Source organism: Trifolium pratense, linkage group LG2 (assembly GCF_020283565.1).
Source record: "Trifolium pratense cultivar HEN17-A07 linkage group LG2, ARS_RC_1.1, whole genome shotgun sequence".
Taxonomy (NCBI): Eukaryota; Viridiplantae; Streptophyta; class Magnoliopsida; order Fabales; family Fabaceae; genus Trifolium; species Trifolium pratense.
The window spans coordinates 19,083,236-19,094,091 of record NC_060060.1 but is presented as its reverse complement, the minus strand read 5'-3'; the positions used below and the strand labels follow the sequence as shown (position 1 = coordinate 19,094,091).

Below are 10,856 nucleotides of genomic sequence, written 5' to 3'. Positions count from 1 at the left end.
ACAAAAAAAAATAAAGTTTTGTTTTAAAAAATTAAAGATTATGTTTTTTTTTTAATTCAAAGAGATTTGAAAATAAATCTTTAAAATATTTAATTTGGAAATAAATTTTATTTCGGAGTAAATTTTTATTTTGGGAGTAAAATAAGAAAATTCATTTTTTTTATTTTGAGAGGAATTTTTTTTTTTAAATTCGTTTGTAGGAAAACAAATATAATTTTTAAAATTTTGTAGGAAAAAAAATTATTTGCAGGAATTTTTTTTTAATTTTGGGAAAAGAAAATTGGTTTTTTTATTTTGTAGGAAAAAAATTTTATTTTTTATAAAAAAAAAAATCTGACGTGGAATTTTTTTAAAAAATAAAAATGATTTTTTCCATGTGTACAAGCCACGTCAGCAGATTTGCACAGTCACATGTCCTGCTATACAACCAGGGGGCAAAATGAGAGACTTTATTTTTTGCAGGGGTGTAAACAGAAAAAAAATATGCACAGGGGGTAAACGAAAATTTGCTTATTTTGCAGTGGGTAAATGATCATTTACCCTTTATTTTAATTATATTGTGCCAAAAAAAAAACTAAAGTCAAAAGCATCACATATGTTTCTAAACACGATAAGACATTCAAACAATGTATCATACAAAGTATGGCTACTCAATTCCAATTACAAGCATTATCAACCAATTTATATGGATCCCAAAATTGGTTAAGAATCTCAAACAATAACCACATATAACACGTTCTTAACAATACACAAATGTGGAAGTATCATTCACTTTTACTTATAAGCACAAAATCAAAGAACCTATTTGGTAATAGTTAAGAGACCTGAACAATGACACTCATTTACTTTAACAGTGACACGTGTTTTCCTTTTCTTAATGTCTCCATTGTATTATTCTTCCTCCAGATCAACAACCTGCAAAATGGTCAAGACAAAATTCAAATCACAATTTCACAAATCATAATCAATTTAGGAGACTCAAGTAATTATTATGAAAATCATAATCAATTTAAAGAGTATATATATTAAAAAGTTTGAAGAACTGAACATGCCTCAATATAAGACTAGCATGAATGACATAGAAAAAGAGAAAGTGTGAATAACAAATTTTACCAATAACCCAACTCTTCCTTATGAACATTCAACTCCAAACCAATTACAAGGGTCAACACCAAATTCATCATCAACCCAATTTGACAAAGCATCAAAAGGGTCACTCATAATTCCTTGCTTGAACTTCAAAAGTGTTTTACCTACAAAAACAACAAAACCCACTTTTCAGCTTTTGTTTCATTCCATCCAAAATTTAGAAGCAAAAGGAGCCAAAGAATATCAATTGTATTACACGCTCTTCCCTTTTAAGATTTGGATTCAACCGTATATGTTTTCAGATTTCTAGAACACACGCATTTGAAATGATGCATTGTGGTCTGAATTGGAATAAAAAATGAAGGCAAAATTACACTACAAGTCCTTTATCTTATTTTTTTGTAACATTTTGGTCCTTTATCTTATTTTTGTAACAATTTGGTCATTTATCTTTTTTTTTGTAACACTTTGGTCCTTATCTTATTTATTTATAAAAAATAAAGGATCAAAGTGTTACAAATAAAAAAAGATAAAGGACCAAACTGTTACAAAAAAATGGACTAAAGTGTTACAAATAAAAAAATAAAGGACTAAAGTGTTACAAATAAAAGATAAAGGACCAAAATGTTACAAAAAAAAGATAAAGGACCAAAGTGTTACAAAAAAATAAGATAAAGGACTTGTAGTGTAATTTTGCCAAAAATGAAAGCATTCATCTAGCTATAAAATCACTATGTATATATACCTTAAAAGTGTAACCATTTCCTTCAAAAATATTAAAAGGTTAACTCGCTAATTGGTGAGACACTAGTAGGATCATCAAAAATAAAAAAAAAAAAGAATAGCTTCATCAAAGATGCGAAAACAGAATAACAACTTAAAGATATACTATAAATTACCCTCACCTCCACCTTGATCTTGTGGAAAGTACAACAATGGCATAGCCTTACTCTCACCTCCTCTTTGATCCTAACAAAATATATGGTTCTGCCTCACACTTCTAGCATTCATGCTCTTCTGAATGCTGCACATCCATAATATATATAGTCAGTGATGAGAAATCAAGTGTAAAAGCTACAGAGTAGGAAATCTTAACAGAGGCATAAGGCATGCCAAATCATACAAATCAGAGTGAATTTGTTCCCCAATGCAACACAAACCAAATCAAGAACTAATTCGAATCCTCAATGTCCTGTTTTAACTGTTGAAAGAAGAAATATTTTAAAAATGCATTGAAAATTTAATTGAAAAACATCATGTATTCAGTGAAGAAAGTAACTTGAACCAAGTGTGCACAGAATTCAGCATAAATGTTTGGCTGCAAATGTGTAATTACAAGTTCACAACTATAGTAAAACTTAAAAAAAAAAAAAAACTAATATTTAGGTTGTGGAATGTAAGTACTACAGCAGGAGCTTCTTCAATTATCTTTTGGTGTCTTTCTTTGCACATAAAAAGATAATTGAAGAAGAGAATTATTCACCAAAAGATAATTATGTGCAAAGAGAAAAAAGAGAAAAAGAACACCAATATTGTAAAAAACTACAAATTGAATGAACAATCCAAATAACTTACAAAACAATACTACATCAACTAACTTCAGTGTTCCATAAAAAATCATAATAAGCACAAGATTAATGTCAAAACATAGCAGAAAACGTGACAATTAAAGAAAAGTCAATCATTAGAAAAGGATTTCCACCTTTGTAAACCAGCACCTCATACCTTAACTGATATGCTCATTCGAACAAATGATTCATTGGAAATTGGACCTATGCAGATATGTTGCAGCATGTCCTTTGCTCGAAGTTCAAAATTCAAAATCTAAGATTGTCTAAGAGAATTAGTAACAGTAGAAACACCAGGTAAAAGTAAAACACAACAATTTTATTAGGCTCTTGAATCAAAAGATGAAGAGACAAGATCATTTTTAACCATCACATGTAAAGTGCACAATATTTTATCTACAGGTTTTAAGTTGTAAACTAATTCACACAAAAGGCATATCATTGTTACACATCACAAGTTTACGATCCAAGTTTACACATTCCTCAAACAATGATAGACATTCACTTGAAAATCTATATTAGGTGAAACATAATGAAGTGAACAAACTGATAAACATGTCCTTCAAATCAATAGGAAGGTAGTTAATTTGCACAGTGCAGAAGCATAAACGGACATGATGTCATGAAAACAAGAACTGATTGCTTAACTTTATAAATTCATTTCAGTCACAGTTTATAGCTTAATTAGAACCATAAAATTATTCGTAACTTGCGGAACTTTATTGAGCAAAGCAAAGCAAAGCAAAAAAAAATCGTGAAAAAGCTGTAAAATTAGACACAAAAGGAGTAAGGAGCAGCACACAATCAAGGCAAGAAGGTTAGGCGTGTAATTAAGTATTACTAAATGGACCAATACTCTTAGAAGATTCATCAAGATACTTAGATTAGTCTCCAAATTATAATATTACAATATATACTCGAAATACAAAATCTAAAAATATTATCATTATAGTCTCCGAAATATCAATAGTGGGACGAACCTAATGTAGAGAACTGAGTTGATACGATTCTACATTGTTGAGAATCAAATTGAGTAATTACTCAATTTCAACATGTCGCAAAAACCTACTTTTCACATGAGTGCTATGATCCATGGTGAGTTGAGGATGATTCCCAATCCGAGCAGCTAAAATTGCACGACTATCATCAACCTATCAAATAAACATATTCACCTTTCATCAACATAACCAAAACACAAGAACCCATAATAGCCAAAACAGGATTATGATTAATCATCCTCAGTTTTCCTCATTACCTCAGAAAGAGCTTCTAACACATCTATGTGACAAAAATCCTATTCACTTTTCGCTTTATTACTACTATTTCGATTTGGATTACATAGAAATCTATATATATAATTCCTAAATAGTTCTCCTAACCCTAATCCATTTAGACCAATCAAATTGTTTCATTTAGACACATCATCTATTTAAATCCAATTAAATCACTCTACAATGCCACATCATTTCTACTTATATTATTATTATTATTATTATTATTATTATTATTATTATTATTATTATTATTATTATACTTTTCATATTCTACATTTATATACTTATGACTTTTTAATATACACTCACTCAAGCCTTTACTTAGCCTTTACTTTTTTTGGTGAATATAATAACTTTTGCTTACTATATTATAATAAGGAGAATACAAAAATACACACTAATTAACTTTGTAACTCCCGGTAATATTTTTTCATCTCTTAAGTCACAATTCAATTTTCATCCCTCAGACTATTCTACCAATATTTTAATATATAGGTTACAATTGTTTTAATTTGTATCTTATTCATATTTTCCTAACTAACCATTACGAATGTTATAAACAAATATTTTCATCCCCAGAGGCGCAATCATGTGCTTAACAATATTACCATTTGTTTTTTCGGTTGAACGTGAGAATAGATTTTTTCATATCTTATATGTGCAATTTCTCTTTTCATTATCTTGCCTCTTCATCTTTTGTGCATCAGGTATAAATACTTATGTTATTTTCTAAAACCATGATTTGTTGTAGTTATTTTATTTTTTGCAAAAATTAACTTTTTGCATAACAAATAAAATTAAGAGAATTTGACATTTTTTGTTTGTTGCAGATCATACATTTAACTTTTGTGTTGCACATCCATTTATATGTTTAGTTAAGTGCTACTGTATATGTGTATTCATATTCTATTATGATACAAATTAAATAATATATACTTTATTTTTAATTGAATTATGTAATAGTTGTTTTACTTTTCTTTCCTTTACTTTTTTATTTATTCATTTTTTTTATTGATATACTTATTTTTATAATTTTTGATTTTAGGCTTTGGGTCATCATCTCTTGCTCAAAAGAACTGAACTGTGAGGTTGATGCTCTTCACATATGTCCCTTTGGAATATTTTTAAAAGATATGTACCATTTAATTTTATTTGTTTTATTTGAGTTTTTCTAATTCTGTCACTATTTATATGCGAATTGTGTGACTTAGATTTTGCCACATCTCTTTTCATCCAATCCTTTGTGTATTTTGAAATAGATTTATATGTTGTGCGGAGATATATCCTATTACTCCTGTATATATAAATTTTAGATAGTTATTCTGTTACTCATGTAAAGTAAACCATATATAATCCTTAAACCAATAATATTTATTCATTTAACCAGTCACTTACAATGTCACATCACTTCTCCTTAGAAAATAAATCTTTTGAATATCAAATTCTCTATTTTATTATTATTATTTTGATAATATTTAATATTTCAGTTTTATGCAATTGTAAAATAAAAACAATCGCATCACACCCGTGCATCGCACGGGTAAGGGTCTAGTTACATAGAAACCCACTAAGTTCATCATGTACAGCATAAAAAAATATTATTAACAAGACAATCAGTTGCATTAGGACCATTAAATCCATCATAAATTCCCACATAAACCCATTCATGTTCCTCACAAATCACAATATGCATAAGTCCTCATACAAACCAAGGCAAAACTGTTCCCCCAAAAATTTGTTTCTCAACACTAACACACTATATAATTAATGCTTCCACCATACACACAAAAAAAATCCTAAAAAAAATTATGTAAATAAACAAAATTTCGAAATCACTTTGAATGCAATGCAAGAAGCAAAATATCAAATACCTGATATGCAACATGAAGTCGTGAGACATCGAAAACAAGACTAGATGACTGATTCGAAGACAAAGGACCTAATCGCACAAAAAAAAAATCAGAAAGAGAAGAAAAAACTGTGAACGAAGAGGGAAAAGTAATACGCACGAGGAAGAGAGATCAGATATTTGAAAACGACATCATTTGAGACAGCGGAGGTTGAGGTCGTTATCTCTGTGAACACGAAGGGAAACGTGAATGTGTCAGTTTGGGTGGAGAAGAGGAGAACAGACGTGTGAAAAGCGGTGTTGCGGTGGAGAAGAGGTGAAAATTTGATTTAGGGTGAACGCGTGAGGGTTAAACGATGGTTCAGCATAGATGTGTGTGTTAGGCGACGGGTGGTGCGGCGAAAATATGGTTCAGCATTCCAGGGTTAAGCGAAATTTGATTTGGGAAACTTGAAAAGTGACAAGTAAAAATTGATTTTAAAAAATTGATTTGGGTTAGGCGACGGATTTTAGCGACCAAAATAATTCAGTCGCTAATTTTCAGTCTCTAAATCGGTCTCTACATTTAATAGCGACCAATTTAGCGATCAAAATATTTTTTATTTTAAATCTTGACATTTTGGTCTCTAATTCGGTCTCTATACTGACCAAAATAATTCAGTCTAAATCGGTCGCTAAAAGCAAATTTTCTAGTAGTGACTTTTGTCATCCTACCAGTTTTCAGGCGCGTCCTATGAAATTACCAAACTACTCCTGTCCGCTACTTAAGTATCGGATTTTTCATGGTGGAGGGTGTTTTTTTTCTCAAAAATCTCATTTTTATAACGTTCGTTACTTAAGTAGAAGACATAATCCGCTACTTAAAGTAGAGAACTGGTAAAATTTCATATAGGGTGTTTTTTCCTCAAAATTTCTCATTTTTATAACGTCCGCTACTTAAGTAGCGGAAGTGCAAAATGAAAAAGGCATAGGGCGCGCGAATAACCGATAGGATGGTAAAAGTAAATCTGCAAGACAAAATGGTAATCTGGTTGCTACAAACGACAACTTTACTACAGAATAATTGGGCCATGGGCTGGATTTAGACTTTACAGATGAGTTCTTAGACCAACACAAAGAGTTGGTGTTATTTGAAGCAAGTTAAGAAAAGAAAAAAGAAAGACCATTAGTTAGTAGGATCTACTTGGGATCCCTACACTTATCTCCATACCCCCGCAAACTATATGAAAATCAAAAAATTCTTTTAAGTAATTCAATCAAAATAGGTTTCGAATTTTATATTTAATTAAAAATTCAGAAATTTTGTAATTTTTAAATATTAAAAAAAACTCACAACTTATTTATGCTTCGAATTTTTCAAAAATGAAAAGTAGTTTAGCAACTTTCCAATCATGGCTATAATTTTGAATTTGAATAAAATTCAAATAATAGGTTCCAATTTTGTAAAAAATTCAAAATTTGAGATGAAAAATGTAGGAAATGGTTAAACTTTACGGGTGAGTTCAATTTTTTTTCTTTCTTTACTTTTTTAGACAAAAAAAAAATGAAAAGTTAAACTAAACTTCCTTTGTGTTGTTTTCATTTCCAATCCAATCTCATAGCTAAAAATCATTCATTGAACTAAATAAGTAGAAAATACTGAATTTAAATCCTAACTTATACATAATGAGATATCTTTAGCACATGAATTATGCTTACATGGATAATAATATAAATTAATTCATTTCAAATATTTTTGTTGAGATATACCAAGTAAATTCATTGATTAGGACTAATTGGGGAGGTCCAAATAAATTCTCCTATTAGTCATAGTGTGTAATATACTACTATATTGTTTTCTTATAGTACAATTTATAGCGTGTTATGTTGAAAGAGGTGTTAGCAAGCAATGACTATGATACATTAATACTTATTGGTTGTCCACTTGTCCCAATAAATTATTTCATCTCAAAATATTTAACCTTAAAACTACTAGGTTTGATCTACTGGTAAGGGGTTTGGGTAGTTAACTATAGGTCTTGTATTTTTTCAATTTTTATATGATCTTTCTCATACCATTAATGAAGAATAATTTTATAAAAGAATTCATAATTTATGTAAAAAAAAAACTTATAATTTGAAATAGACGAAGTACAATTATAATAGTTATATCATTTTTTGTGTGTGCGTAAATCAGATATTCTCTACACGCAACTATAAATATTGTAGCCCTTCGAAATAAAGTTTTTAGTAGGTGAATAATGTGTATCTGACTCCACTATAAGAATGGAGTATATATAGTCCTCAGCGCTGCTCATCATTCCGATAGTCGGCTATTACAATATGCAGACGTATTATGCCCGTTAACTTGTCACAGATTCTTCGCAAACTGCTCTTTGTTGGGTCTTGCTCGAAGACCCAGTTAGCAATTCATCAGCTATTGGATTTCTAGGCCCGATCCAAAACATTTAGTTAAACTAAAATAGAATTATTTCATCTCAAGATTCTCAAGGACTTCTTTGTTGGCCTGCTACTTCGATTATGGTTAAAAAAAATAAGCTTTACTTTCAACTTCAACAAGTTAGTTTAGGCATGTCACGTGCATTGTGGGTACCACTTGAATTACTAAAAATATCATATCATCAACGTGACTTTACACTAAAAAAATAACAGCGGGATTAATTTAAGGGAGAATGGGGATATATTCAAAGCAAATTAAAATAGTAATGAATGAGCACTAATAAACAAACATTTAAGTTAAACAGTTTAGGCATGATTATGTTACTACATGTCGGGACAAGGGAGTGCACGTGTATCGCCGAAATCATCGTTGTGTAATTTTGAAAGAAAAAATAAAGATGTGAGCACGTGCCTTTCAGTCAACGGTCAAAAGCTAGGGTTTAATTAAGTTTTACAGAAAGAAGATGAGAACGATGATTAGGATCCCTTGTTGCAAAGTCTCATTTTAAGAATCTATTTCCTCATCATCACCGTTCAATAATTTTAATCACATACCTATAATGATCAGGGGATTAACTAATCAAATTACGCCAACATTATACTGTTTGAAGTTAAATACTACTATATATACAAGCTTCCGATTTTTATTTTTACTCAAGCAAACTTAATTTTTTTCACTAAAAATAATATAAGTAATACAAGAAAGAATTACATCAAAGTATTGCAAAAAACATGGGTAGAGCTGCTCGTGCCAGAGCATGAGCGCTACCGTTTGATTGCTGCCTATAGCAAAGACAATTGCATAGTCTTAATAATTTGAAAGTAAGCTTCGACACATGTTAATAATACAACAATCGATCGATTAGGCTTATATTAATGTTTCACAGCATTCACAATCATTTTGCAATTCATCTCAATAATAACTTTACTATGACCCAATATCGAGAGCCATTCGAGACCTTGAAGCAAACCCGATATAAGCTTCTGTTGGATTTAGTATTTAGTATTTCTTCCATTCCAAAGTTTAGAAGAAAAAAGTTTATTTGTCATGTTTCAAATTATAAGTGAAAAAAAATAAATATTTGTCTTTTTTAAAAAAGTTTTTACTTATTCTAATAATGAATTTAATTTACTCTTACATATTTTTTTTTAATAAGTATACTTTTTTTTTAACCTTTTAATTTAAGAGGGAGGGACTGCAGAATTTAGATTAATGTTTGAATTTTCACTAAGAAATATTCACATTTAGTATTTGATGTGTTTTAAATAATATTATTTGCATTTAGTTTATATGAAAACTAAATAATATGTAATTTTTTTGTGTAAACTCGATCCAATCAAGAACCGACTATAATATCAGAGACACCAATTTCACCGTCTAATTGCAAGGGAGTCAATTTAAAGTCAGAGTTCACCGTATATAAACTGGTCCAACACATAAATATAAATAAACTAAAGAACATAAAATTAATCTTTATTATGTTTTTTTTTGGTAAACCGATGTATCATCTACATGCGATTGAAAAGACTGATCCATCGTAATAATTGAGATCTATTTCAAGGGTTGTCATTTTCCCAACAAATATTTTTTTCATGCCATTGTTATTATGTATTAGTTCTTAATTATTTTCATAAATGTATAAATAAAATATAAGGACTTTAAATCTGTGCATATAATATTATTTAGAAGTATTATAATTGAAAAAAGTCACATTAAAAACAAGAAAAATAAAACTTATTGTAACTATTTTTTAGATGCTAATACAACACTTATTATAGAAATGACAGTATGAAAAGAAACTTGAGATTTTGAAATATAAGTAAACTTTTGTAGTCTTTGACCATTTTATTTAGAGGTAACATAATATAAATATAAATTTCAATGGTAATCTCATAAAATAATTATTTATTTTTACTTCGACAAATGTTACAAATTTCTATACTTTTATAATTTTAATTAATTATGTATAACATTCAAAATAAGTTAATTATATTACTATATACATTCTCTTGAATTTTTAAATTTCTTTTTTATCATATTCCTTTCTTAGTTAACTTCCAAAGATAGGATCAAACATCAAGTTGCACGTACTTAATTATTGTTAAGAAAGATTACATATATATTGTATTAGATTTGATTTGGTTTGGTTTGGCTTAATTAAAGACGTGGACTTCAAACTTTAAAGCATGCTTCTATTAAAGACTAAAACAAAAATCCAAATCAAGTTATATCGTTTTTAAATTTGATCTTTATGAAACCAAAAAGAAGAAAAATGTGGAATGTAAGACGAAGCGAAGATTTTGACACGAAGTAGCAATAAAAATTGGTCATATAATGAAGCATAGCCACGTTTTAATTTTAATATTAAAAGTGACATATAGTATATAAATAAATTAGGTTTAACTAACCAAATTGTATTATAGTACGTATAGAGGCAGTTTGCACATTCCTTTTGTCTGGGTGGTACCACGTGTGATGTCACATGTGAAAGGGCATAGCTAGACAAGAACAAAGCAAAACTAGCTATAGTAACCTAATTTGCAACTTGATGCTTCAAGGGAATCAATGTAGACATTACTCAAAGCTACCAAAGGTGTTGTGAATATGTAAGCAAGTTGTATACCTCCAACCAAATA

General features: G+C 29.2%; 1 long non-coding RNA gene across 2 annotated transcripts; it reads right to left on the bottom strand.

The window, feature by feature from the left end:
* Positions 1–575: 575 nt before the first annotated feature.
* LOC123903847 lies at positions 576–6,208 on the bottom strand. Of its 2 annotated transcripts, XR_006808204.1 has the most exons (8): positions 5,941–6,208; positions 5,803–5,870; positions 3,638–3,808; positions 2,815–2,913; positions 2,213–2,290; positions 1,995–2,113; positions 1,114–1,253; positions 576–915 (listed from the first exon to the last, which is right to left on the bottom strand). It is a non-coding gene; the product is annotated as an uncharacterized LOC123903847 (long non-coding RNA). The 2 variants fall into 2 exon arrangements; XR_006808203.1 differs by lacking the exon at positions 2,213–2,290 and having other exon boundaries at positions 859–915.
* Between the last annotated feature and the right edge of the window lie 4,648 nt (positions 6,209–10,856).